The sequence below is a fragment of the Micropterus dolomieu genome, linkage group LG13, assembly GCF_021292245.1.
Source record: "Micropterus dolomieu isolate WLL.071019.BEF.003 ecotype Adirondacks linkage group LG13, ASM2129224v1, whole genome shotgun sequence".
Taxonomy (NCBI): domain Eukaryota; kingdom Metazoa; phylum Chordata; class Actinopteri; order Centrarchiformes; family Centrarchidae; genus Micropterus; species Micropterus dolomieu.
This window is the reverse complement of record NC_060162.1, coordinates 16,840,692-16,853,557: the sequence shown is the minus strand read 5'-3', so window position 1 is coordinate 16,853,557 and position 12,866 is coordinate 16,840,692. Positions and strand designations below refer to the sequence as shown.

Genomic DNA, 12,866 nt, shown 5'->3' with positions numbered 1-12,866 from the left:
AAGCCAATTGAAATGCTCTGGTACATTTCCATTGATCTGCTTTTTTTCATCATGTACTTCATGTACTTCCAGTTTCCAACCACTAGAGGACTGCAAATAACTGAGATTGCAACATAATGTCAATGCTTGTGCTTGATTTAAATGTAAGCCACTTATGGTAAAATTATAATTGTGTGCATTTGAAGCAGCATGCATGGATGACTGCAGCTGCAGAAGGTATAGCACTGAATGTGCAGTAGTGTTTTTGTACCATGTATGAAATTAAGAAGTTCTACTGAATGTAATAAGATTCATGAGAAGAAAGCTCTGCAGAACATTCACAGCATCAACACTTTTCACGCCATAGTAGTACCATATGTTGTCAGTACTTGAACATTTTGGCTATCAATTATACATAATAAGAGTAATACATTGCATGGTAGCAAGCAACAATAGTGGTAAGGGTCAATATAAGTTTTAGCCATTGGATAGTTAAATTGTAGAGATTTAATAATTTTCTCATTTTCTGGGAGGCGTAAATCTCAGGAGGGCTGTTTGAATGAGATGATAATTCTCATTACTATTGAGCTTTAAAGGGATCTTAGTGATAACTGAAATTGGTCTTCCAGAGGAAAAGTTTTAAAACAGATGGTCCCCTGGCTGAGTAGAACCAGAGGCAGGTCCTGTCCTTGCCCTTGTCTGGTGACGCTCACATATACTGAGTGAGGGAAGATTATCGAATCAGTCAAAACATTCAAGAGGGAAAAGAATAATCTGGATCCAATTCCTGGCATCAGGTCACACTGACCTACTGTGTGCTTCACAGTATCTTAAATCCCCCACTCTGAGGCAAAATAGACAAACTGAAGTGGTTTCGACGCTGAATCCTCACATTCTCTCTCAGTATGGACTCTGAAGACAGGGGCAATCAGCACCATGGACAGAGGTCCAGAGAGAGAAGTATGCAGGAAACACTGGGAATGGATTGAAAAGCTAAACTTACAGGTCCAATTAAATTGTATCATTACTCGCCTAATGTGAGGCTGTTGGCGGAGACCAGTGGAGAGTCAAGCCAATGTGTAAACAAATTATTAGTATGGAGAGAAAGGGCAGAAAGGTGGGATTGTAGAAACTATTCTGATGTTGTTTAGTTTAGTTTTTAGTTTAATTTGTTGCACCTACTAGTGCAGGATGACATCACCACTGGAGCTACATTGTTTTGCAGGAAGTTGAAGTATCCATTTCCTGGCATTATGGGATTTGGGAACACTCAACTACAGGGTGAATATAGACCACAGTAAACATTAAGTGTTTTCAGTGGCTCATAACTGAAAACATCAGCCTGTTTTACCTGTACTAAACTTTTACTTCTGACATTAGAAATCAGTAAATGTTGTATAGATTTCATATCACCTGATGATCAATGTGGGAATGATAGTAGGTTCCTATTCTGTGTTTTACAATTTAATAATGGGTCTCCTCTCACTATGGATTTTACTTGTTGCCATAAAACCATAAACATAGTTTCAGTAAAACTAATTATGATTTCTAGAAACTGGGGCAGGGATAATAAGGAGTGTGACCTGATGATGATGGCATGCCTTCAATCTTCCCTCACACATGAATGACTAGAGTGCAGTGCCTCTGTACAACAGGCACAGGCGGATAGGTCCAGTCAGATTCCCATAGAGTTTCCAACTCCATCATTCAGTTGTCAGAGGAATATAACAGGTCAGCATACAAACTACACATGTAAGATGAGGGAAAGCAGAAGATAAAAACAAAGGGATATGAAGAGACTGTGAGTCTTCATTCAGGACACTCTGCAGGTATCATTACATCAAAGTGTAATCAGACTATAAAGACATGATACTTTCACCCCAGCTGTGCCCATGCCACGATTTGCTATTTGAGCTAAATAAGAGCACTTTGAAAGGCTAGAAGCAGATAGATATATATATATTTAAACATTCCAGGGAAGTAATCCCTTTTTGAATATTTCCTTACTTCTTACCCACTTCTTTTGATAGCTCACTTAACCACTCCACAAAGAAATATTTATAACATATTGCACTAAAAGCAACCCAACAGATCCCGAATAGGCATAATTAAGTACAAATCAAATTACTTTGGACACTAGACGTTTAGCAGTAGAGAGGAAGAGGAAGCTCATTGTGGGTATAAAATGAAAACATTTCCTATTTTCCTTTCCCCCTCTCCGTCTATCTCTCTCTCACACACATTGTGTCAGCTTAATCATAATCCTTTCTTATTTTCTCAGCATCCACTCAGCCAGCACAGACCTTGACCCAGTCAACATGTGCCAGTCATAGTTAACTGCGAACTGGAGAATGAATGACAGAATACTGTAACAAAAGAAAAAGAGGTGTGGTAAATGTGAACAACAGACAGGAAAAGAGAGAGAGAGAGAGAGAGAGAACTACAGGGGGGAACAAAGAGACCAGATGGTGTCAGGGATCATTGTGAGTTTAATGCCTGCCAAATTAAAACACAGCTTGATGATATCCCTTAATTTATCTCACTCCACTGGGTAATTGTCAACATACATCACTATTCAGAGAAAGTGATTTTTGTAGCATGTCAGTCTCTTTCAACAATATAATTGTTTAATTTTCCCTTTTTAATGTTTAGTCAAGCATTATCTTTCTGTCATTAAAATATAATTTCTATTAGTCCTGATATGATTCAGCTCCATCACCATTGAGCAAATCCCTGATGTGAACATGCAGAAAGTCACAAGAAATGTTGCGAAATATGGACTGTTCAAATGGAAATTTGAACATCTACCTTGTGGTGAAATTGTTGATGAAAGTTTCAGTCTCAAATTTAAACTGTGCTTGTTTTGAGCATGTACAAAGTGTCATCGTAAAGCTTTCCCTCTTTCTGCACTGACTAAAACCCCATTCTTAAAACGGCCTTGTGTAGTTTTCAGTGATATCTAGCAGTAAGGTTTCAGATTGAAACCACTACATTTTCAAGCATGTGCTTCAGACAAAATGCTGGAAACTCAGGTAAAAGTTCAAAAGTTAGACCACAGTAACGTTACTGTCTTGAATGTGTCTTCTGATGTGGTGTTGTCCTGCACTGTTATGTTGCATTATTGTATTTTATTTGGGTCACATACCTGAGTATCGGTAAAACAACAATAAATCTAAATTGACTGTTGCAGCAAACAACACCAGATCCATGCTAATCCAGCTGGCTGCCCCTGCCTTGCATCACTATTGGCTTGTAGAACAAATTGTTCCAGATTTGCTTTGTACCGTTACATCATTTCTTACAGGCTAAAATCAACACTTTGACATAATACCTGTGGTACAAAGGATAGTAATATGGATCTCATTAGCTGTTGAAGTAATGTGGCAAGCTATACAACATAACTATAATATTTTGCACCAGATAATGTTAGCAACTGGTTGGCGTTAGCCGGCAAGATAACGTTACCTTACACGAGCCAACTTAAACACTAAATCATGATACATTTCACATGATCTGTAGTAATATTAGAATACGTCCAATGGAATGAAAGCCAAATCTGGGTTGGTTTTTATATCCAAAACAAAGCAGAGGTCTCTTCATGACTCAAATACCTTTCCGATGTTGACCGTGTTTTTGCTAACGTCGCTCTGTTTGGCATGATGGGCTCCAGCACATTAAACATTTTTGTTGTTTTTTTTTTATCCTTACATGGAGTGTTTTAACAGACTATTTCATTAGCTGTGGCGTTGTGTGTACACTTCAGAATCAGTAGGCAAGAGGCTCAGTAGCGCGCATCATCATCATCTGTAGAGGCTCGCTCTGGAGCAGCTGATGGATCGTGCCCCCCAAGTTATTGTGCTAGGCTGTGATGGGCTCGTTGGATGTCGCAGAGATCGTTGCGGATGTAACTGAGGTATGCGTGGGAGGACCATCGGCTGAGGATTTTTATGGTGTGGTCCAGAATGCCTTGGCTGGCAGCGGAGGAAGCAGCTCCGACGCGGAAGGAGTGTCCGGAGTATAGCTCCAGAGAAATGCCAGATTTGGAGAGGACTAGACTGAGATGGTGATGGAACCAGAATCGTGTGGCAACTGCGCCTGATTCGGTGGTGAACAGTGGGTCTTGCGGGGAGGCGTGGAAGTTTAGTCTGCGGTTGATGTGGTTTAGGATTGGTTCGAAAGGGCTTAGGTAGGAGTTTAAACGGAAAATGAATATGGGATGAGAAAGGCCAAACTGGTCTGTTTTGCTCCTTTTGAGATTGAACCTGAGTGAGTCTGTGAAGTGAACGGCAATGTCGGATAGACTTGTGTGCCGGGAAGAGTCGTAGAAAGAGGAGGTGGTGGTGAATTCTGAGCATCGTAGGAAGCCGAAGACAGCAAGGAGGAATATAGCTATGACGGTAGAGTCGGTCAAGGGAGATAAATACCTGGCCCGGAGGGTCAGGATGCAGCGGGTGAGGAGGTCTGATGTCAAAGGCAAGCGTTTGAGGGTGTTACGAGGTTCTGTTTTCCTCAAGCCTTTCATCAGCATGTGAATGTGGGGGTGAGAGATGGAAGGAGCTGGAGCTCCTGAGAGGAGTTTGTTGAAGAACTTGATCCCACTTAGGTATACTCGGATGGTGGATGTGCTGATCTTGAGTACCGAGTGGGTGTGGGAAATGTAACTGGTTAGGGATATGATGTCTAAAGAGGGGAACTGCAAACCGTACGAGGTATGGAAGGTTTTGAAACTGCACCATCCTGAATAGTATGATGAGAGTGTTTTGGTGGCAAGGCTGTTTATGATTGATAGTCGTGAAGCGGAGACCAAGTGGAGAAGCTGGGGATTCAGTCGAAGATCGTGGCTGAAAACTGAGGGACCGGTGTTGGATGGGAGTCGGAGAGAAACGAGAGAGAGAGTCAGCTATGGATTTTGTGAGCCTGGGATGTGGGCAGTGCGGATGATGAATTGGTGCTGGGCTGATACCAAGGTTAGCCTGCGGATGAACTTCATGATGTCGAGAGATTGGGAACGCCCTTTGTTTATAATGTTGACTGTGGATTGGTTGTCAGAGTGTATGAGGATGAGTTTTTGGGACCACTCGTGCCCCCAAAGAATGGCCGCGACCACGATTGGGTACAGTTCGAAGAGGGCTGAAGAGGGGGAGAGGGAAAATATCTCCGGTGGCCACTCTGAGACAAACCACCGGGAGCCGTAACCACCGAACGGATGGATGGAGCAGCATCCGTGTAGAGGCCGATGTCCTCTGGGTGGTTGATGTGGGCATTGTAAAAGAAAGAGATGCCATTCCATGACGACAGGAAGTCCCTCCACAATCTGAGCTCCATTTTGCAAGCGTTGTCAATGGTGACAAAGCCGTGAAGGGCAGGAACTGCTGCAGATACCGAAAGCAGGTGGGAGAGGAAGGAACAACCCTGTGGAATGATGCGCATAGTGAAGTTGAGGTGACCGAGAAGTGAGAGGAGCTGGCGCTTCGTGCATCTGGTGGCGAGGAGGTAGTTGGAGATTAACAGAGATAGGTGGCTTGCAGGGATATGGAGTCCAGGGTGATGCCGAGGAACTCGAGAGATGTACTGGGTCCCGCGGTTTTCTCCGGGGAAAGGGGGACTGGAGGAAGGCAGATTTCAGTGTGGTAACGCCGTGCACTGGGGGATGAGAGGAGGGCGAGACTATGAGGAAGTCGTCCAAGAGATGGATGACGTACGGGAGTCTGTGGTTATTGAGCAAGATCGAACACAAAGCTTCGGAAAGTGAGTCGAAGATCTTGGGGCTGCTCTTGCACCCAAAAGTGAGACGGACGGAGAAGTATAAGGAGCCTTTCCAGGAGACGCGAAACAAATGCCAGAAATCAGGGTGTATGGGCAAGATCTTGAAGGCGCTGGTTATGTCGGCCTTGGCTAATCATGCACCGGGGGCCGGCGAGGCGAATGAGGTTGATAGCCTGAGCGTGTGGTGGCGTAGTGGATGGAAAAATCCTGGCTGGGTATTAAGCTGTTGATGCTAGGTGTGGAGGCGCCGTGGTGGGAAGATAGACCTAAGATGAGTCTCTTTTTGCAGGAGTACTTGCGGCTCGCAATGCCGATAAGGCTAATGCGATGGACAGGGAATGGAGAATTGGTGAGGGGTCCGATCATGAACCCATCTGACACCTCCTTGGCTAGGAGCTTGTCCACAATGTTCGGCTAAGGCAGACTGGAAGTTGTGGCAAGAGAAGGAATGGTCGGGAAAAACCTCGATGCCTGGGTGGAAACCGCAAGTGAAACCGTTGATGAGGAAGTTCACAAACTGGCGGTCAGGGTGGTTCGCCAATGTGAGGTCGAGGGCGGGGATGTTTATGGCTGTTTTTAGAAATTGCCTTAGTCATAGACTGGGCTTGGTGGGGTTGTGAGCGCAGCAGTGACAAGCATGTGCGCCACCGCAGAAGGAGCAAGTGTGGAGAAAACGGCAGGCTGACATGATGCAACCCAAGTCGTTGAAGTTATTGCACACCATGTGGCCACCCTGGAAGAGCATGGGCCTGCCTCGTTTGTCCACACTGCGAGGGGGCAATCTTATGTATGTGGTGGTGATTGGATTCGCAGGTGTGTGTGATGGGACACGGGTGGTTTAATCAGTGAGGGGGATGAGGGAGGCGTTGTCCTGTTCCTGAACCTCAGTTTACTTAACTCCATTACAACCCATTCACAATAACAAAGTGACTAATTTCAATATAAAACTACATAGAGCCCCTTTAAAGAACATTATTCTTATGTTGTACCTTGCACTTTATATTTTTATTTAAATTCTTCTAACTGTTTTCCTTTTGTCAGATACAATGTAATCTTATTACACCAACAGTTCAACTTGGCAGAGGCATCACTAGAAGGAATAAATTAAGTGCTTACTTTGTTTTGAAATTCATGAAATATGTCAACAGCTAACAATGCACATTTAATTAATTCTGTATTAATGTTCTTCTATCTGCATACTGGATGATGTGAGAAGATAAGCATCTCACTTGCATAATTTCTGAGTGAGTCTCATCCTTGTGAAGGCTCTCACTGACTATGACGAGCTGTGAACATCTGTTAACCTGCAAACCTGTTGCTGTAAAAGCCAACATGGTGCCAATGCTTGAGCAAATCCCATCTTTTTAAAGATGTTTTTCTCTACATTAAAGAAATGTGTATTGTTTTGTTTCTAACATACACCATTTGTCTAATGTCCGTCTATCTTGCATTGTGACCCAATGTCTGCAAGCCAATCATAATGTTTCATCTAATCTAATCTAAACCTACTGCATCGTATTGTTATTATGTTCATCATGTTAATGTAATTCTCTTTATTGTGCTTTACTGTACACTTTGTTGTTGTATGTCTCTCTCTGCCTCTCATTCCATTTTTCCTTCTCTTACCTCTCCATCTATCCATCAGTCCCTGCCTCCTGGAATCAAACCAAGACGCTCCCTGTCCTTTGGTCTCTGCTGCTCTCTGTTTCATGGTTTATACACAAACACACACAAATGTACATCAAAATCACATTGTTCAGCCTTGAGTGTCCTTCGCCACAGCTGACTGAGAGGGTGAGACAAAAAGAGAGAGGTTGAGGGGGATGGGGGAGGTGCAAAGTCATCAATTATTTATGGTTGAAATCTAATAAGAGGCACGAGTTTAGATAGGCAGTGAGCATATTGACAGATAGAGTCCCCGTTTTCTGCACAACATTATCCTATAAAAAGTATGTGAAGGAAGTATCATTTTCTGTTTGTGTTCCTTTGTATTTAAATACATTTGCAACAACTATTTCGAGGACTCCTTGTTTTTTTTTTCTCAGCTGGATTTTGAGCAGCTGTAATTACATTACATGATGTTTACTCTGTATACGTATGTCTGTATATGTATGTGTCTGTATATGTGTGTGTGTGGTGGAGGCAGTGCAAAGAGCATTAGCACTGAAGGTAAAGCAGTGTTCAGATCGGTCAAACTGTGGGCCCGCAATGATATTGAATATCATATTTGTACTGTATGCACATTTTCCATTTCATCACATTTTTAAACCGGCAACCACATAGTATTTGACAGTACACCCAAAATCTGCAGATGAGGGGGATTTTTATCAGAATTTTCTGAATTAGCAGAATTTTCTGATAAAAATAAATAAAAATTTGGTAGCCTACATAATAGTGAAACTGTGTGACAGCAAAGTCTGTGGATTATCCTGAATCATCGGGACATTGATTCTGCCAAAAACATGTTGCTGTTAGTTTTTCAAATGTAATCTTTTGATTCTTTGAGCACCACAAATGAAATGACATTCCTCTTGGCCTGGCAACAGAAGTCTCAGCAGTGGAAAGAACCTCTGTAAATACGAGTGTAACCTTCTTCATAGCTAAGAGACCATAGATGTAGGTTAGTTGTCGTACCCATTTATGTTTCATGACTTTTGACAGTCACAAGGTGACTCGCAAGGAAAGGCTCCAATCTCATCACCATCTTCCTCCACAGTATTGATGTGTTCACTGCAAACGACATCAAAGAAAGTTCAAAGACTCTTCAGGTCAAATCCTGAAAGACTTTTGGTTAAGACCACATAAAAACAACTTATTTATTGGTTAGAGAGCAGAGGGAAATTTAAAGGTGTATGTGTACCACTAAGAAAAAGACAACTAATAGTACTAATGATGTTTTTCTCAAAGTGTAAAGTGTTCCTCTCAGAGAAAGTTCAAGGAGTCTTTCAACCAAGGCAAGTGACCGTGGTATAATTGGGTTCAGATTATTTGAGCACATTACATTTAACTAGGTTTCGCTTCTGAATTCACCTTATCCATTATTTACAGTAAAAACAAGTACTAACTACCACAAAGTATAAATGCTACATTTCTGTGTTTTTTCTAAGAAGCATCTGTAGATATTCTCCAGTTATTCTCAGAAGACAGTGTGGCCTACCCCTCTCATTCCTTCGTCTCAGTTAGCCTTTGCAAGTGCAAGCTGCAGAGGGTCCAATAAAGAGAATGATCTACTCTTTCTGCTGTAAATAAAATTTCAGTGACTTGTGAGTTCACTCTGAAGCACTTTAAAATCATAGTACAGTTGTTCCGAAGTCTTCACTGACCTGGAGTGTTATGGAAATCACAGCAGGACATGCGAGAGTAAGAAGCTGACAGGGCTGTTTCGGTTACTCTGTTCCTCACATAGGCCCAGAGGCACAGGGCCTGGACAGTTTCTGAGTCAGACAATATCAACTGAGAGAGTTTGAGAATTGCAGGCTCTTTTGGTGTACGTGAATGTACTCACAACACCATGAAGCAGGAGGTCCTACGTCATCTGTCATTTCTTACAAAAGCCCTCACATCATTACTTCCCTACACTTTTCAGCTAGCTATAGCGAAAGAGAGGCATTATCTTAAAACTACAGAGTGAGCACGCTTTATAGAGTTTCAGCACTGATACAAAAAGAGTAAATACTTGTATGTTCACTGTTACCTTCACCATGCTATCCCTATTTTTCCTGTTTTATGCCCAGTAACAGTAGTGAAAACAATTTTCAGAGTTGTTACCCCCGTATCCATATAACATGGTCTCTTCGTCCCCAGTACTCACATACTTGTCCTGTTACCTTGTCCAGGTACCTATTAAGTATTTTAGTGATGCCCCATATGTAAGAAAAACTGACACTATAATTTGTAGACTTTAATCTGAAACAACACCAATATTTCTGAGTTCACTGACTACTTTACTGCTAATATATATCACGTAAAAGGTTTTTCCATATCTGAGTGGAATTAAGTTCAAGTCCTCCAGTTTATGGCCTTCAGCAATGTGAATCTCTCCATTGAAGCTCATCTCTGCCATGAAAAACAGCCAGCTACAACAACAGCTTCTCCTCAGTGGCATGCCCTTTCACTTTTATCTCTGCACAATGTAATGCTCTAACAAATGCTTAAAAGAACTATAGCGTCAGGAGGGTAAATGCTATGAACAAAGTAAGCAGCTGTCTGTGAGGCTGGTACAAAAAAGGTGATCTCAAAACAATGTCCACTGACAGGGAATGGAAACACAGAGAGTTGTATAAGAAAAGACACAAGCTCAAAGATCTGTGATGTATCTGTGTATCTGTATGAAATAAAGAATTGTATGACATATTAATCCACGTTATGTCATAAATACACACATACTTTTTAAATAACTGTACTCATCGGCTATATCACCAACAAACTAGTCTGTCTTTCTTTCACTGCAGTGAAACCGTTGACATTGAACCTGATATGTGAGTGACAGAAAAAAAACAGAGGGGGGTTTATCCCCTGACCTTTGTGTTTGTGTGTGTGTGTGTGTGTGTGTGTGTGTGTGTGTGTGTGTCAGTTAACAGGATTTGCTGACGGTGGCTATACATGACATGTTTGATCCCCCTGTAATAAATAAAAACAAGGATAGGATACACATCATGAGCATAATATCTTGTAATGGATGCTGGCTTCGTGGTTTACTACACTGCACAGACTCCCCTGATTGGCAGGGGCAAAGGAAGAAGGTTTAGGGTTACATTTAGCTTTATGGTTCATTAGGGTCACAACAGAGCTAGCAGAGGGGCAGTCAGGCTGACCAGAGGCACACCTGGGCCTCTCAGGTATGACTTTTGGGCAAACATGATTCTTCTCGTCTAGTTCTTGTGCATCTTAGGGCAGAGACATATCCTGATGAAACGAGGGTTTGAAAAAAGGTTCTTCAGTGCTACAATAAAAAACAAGGGGTGATAGACTGAAACAGAGAGAAAGAGAATGTGTGATTTATAAAAACATAACCTTTGACCATGCTGCCCTGGTCTTACCCTCTCATCCTGATTTGCTAGGGAAAAATCTTCTCTCTCAAGCCTTTCTCACTTCAGCTCTTGTGCCAGATCCACCCTGACAAGAACAGAGACCATCTGCAACATTCGTTGTGCACTGCTTGCTCTAATGATGCCCCAGCTGCCTGCCTGTTAAACTGTGTGCTCCTGACAAGTGACTTGATGCTCACTGTTCATATCATATTTGTCTGAAAAAAATTGTTCACATGCAAACTTATTGCAACATGAATACAACGCATATTTAAATGAAGGTTTTTGTGCTTAGTTATTTATTTAAGCTACTGCACTCAAAGCGTTTGCAGAATTATGACCAATTTACATAGATTTGATCAATCATAATAATGTGCAATGTAGTAATCATACAACATGATTGCCATGTGTTCGCAAGCAGCCAATATCTGGCTAGCTATACTGAAAAAAGGAACCTGAACACTAGCAACTTCAATGTAATTGATTTTTTTTTAAATGTGGGACTAACTAATGTTTAATAAATCTTTAACACACTGACTGCACAGAATAGTTTTAGGTACATTTCAAATGCTTTGTACTTAATCAAATGATTCATCACCATGCCTGTCTGTTTAACAAAAGATACCATTTCTCCTCAACTATCATAGAGAAAGCATTAATTTAATCTAACAAAAAAATTGAACTGTATTCCCTTACAGTACAGAAAATAAAGACGTAATCAGATTACAGGTACATTTTGAAAAATCTGGGATTACTCACAGGGATTACTTTAAGCATAAAGTTTCCATGAAACAGAAAAGGCAGTGCTGTTTGCCTCCATATATGTTTTTTATATACAGTCTATGGTATATGTACGTGTTCCTGTAAAAACACAAAGCTAGGGAGGGGCGTGTCGCAGACATTGATTGGCATTTACAGTTGCCAGTAGCACCGAATGTGTGTTACGCCCCACGCAGGCTCTCTGCTAGTGATGGCAAGTTCGAGTCTTTTGACAGACTCGTTCATTCTAATCTCGTTCATTAAAATGAACTAATCTTTTTTTTAGTAATTTCGTTCATTATTATATATAGGCTGGTTATTGCAGCGCTGCAGCCCTCTAGTGGGCGATTAAAAAACAGCACCGTTCTCAAACACGAAGGCTGCCTGGCTTGCTTTATTTGACAAAGTATAATGCACAAATTCACCTCTTGATTACTGTATATTATCATTATACACACACCCCTGGGCCCACAACCAAATTCAAACCATGTAAAAACCACAGAAATATGTTGATATATGTCAATATGTAATCGCCAATATGTAATCGCCACTACTCCGGCTAAATCCTTCCATTTTCACAATCTTTCCCGAGTATACAACCAGACCAGCCATATAAAAGCTTATATATCTATCATTATCTCTAAAGTGCTCATTCGTACAGTAGCCTAACGTCCCTATCCATGAGTAAAATATTAATATCAGATTTGCAGTAAATGTATTGAAGTAATAACCTTAATACACTATATGAATAAACACACATTAAAATTCAACCAATTTAATAATAATCTGGATCAAGCCACCAAGTTCTTAAAGAACTACAGCACAGAGAGAGGAACAAAGAAATAAACACATATAAACGCAGCAGTTTGGCAGTTCTGGACGCAGAATGGGCCACATCAGGTTCTGATCCTGCAGACAGAGAAACACACATGAGCACATCGCTCTCAAACACTGCAGGTTGTTCACCAGCCAAGAGCTGTGAAACAACAGCACAGCTCTGTTGGTAAATAAAAAGTTACGTTGCGTTCTCTGGCGGACCTGGATCAACTGTTAGCTGTTTACAGGGCTAACGCTAACGTTGCTACGTGGCTGTGTTTTAATGTTTTAATGACCGGGTCCGTTTGTTTTGGAGAGGAGACGACCTCTGAGGTAATTCAGCTCCCGGCAGAACCCTGTCAGGGCTCTGAAGTGGACCAACAACTCTCATCAGCTGTTAGCTGTAATGTTAAACACTAGCTGGACTAAAGTTATGGTACAGCTGTGTTAAAACTATAACTTAGCACAACATCACTGCGCTGAAATAACGGTACGCTTTATAAAATGTCACATAATTAA

At 41.5% G+C, this 12,866-nt stretch overlaps 1 pseudogene; it reads right to left on the bottom strand.

Moving 5' to 3' along the window:
* Nucleotides 1–3,829: 3,829 nt before the first annotated feature.
* LOC123982227 lies at nucleotides 3,830–6,111 on the bottom strand (annotated as a pseudogene).
* Nucleotides 6,112–12,866: the final 6,755 nt, after the last annotated feature.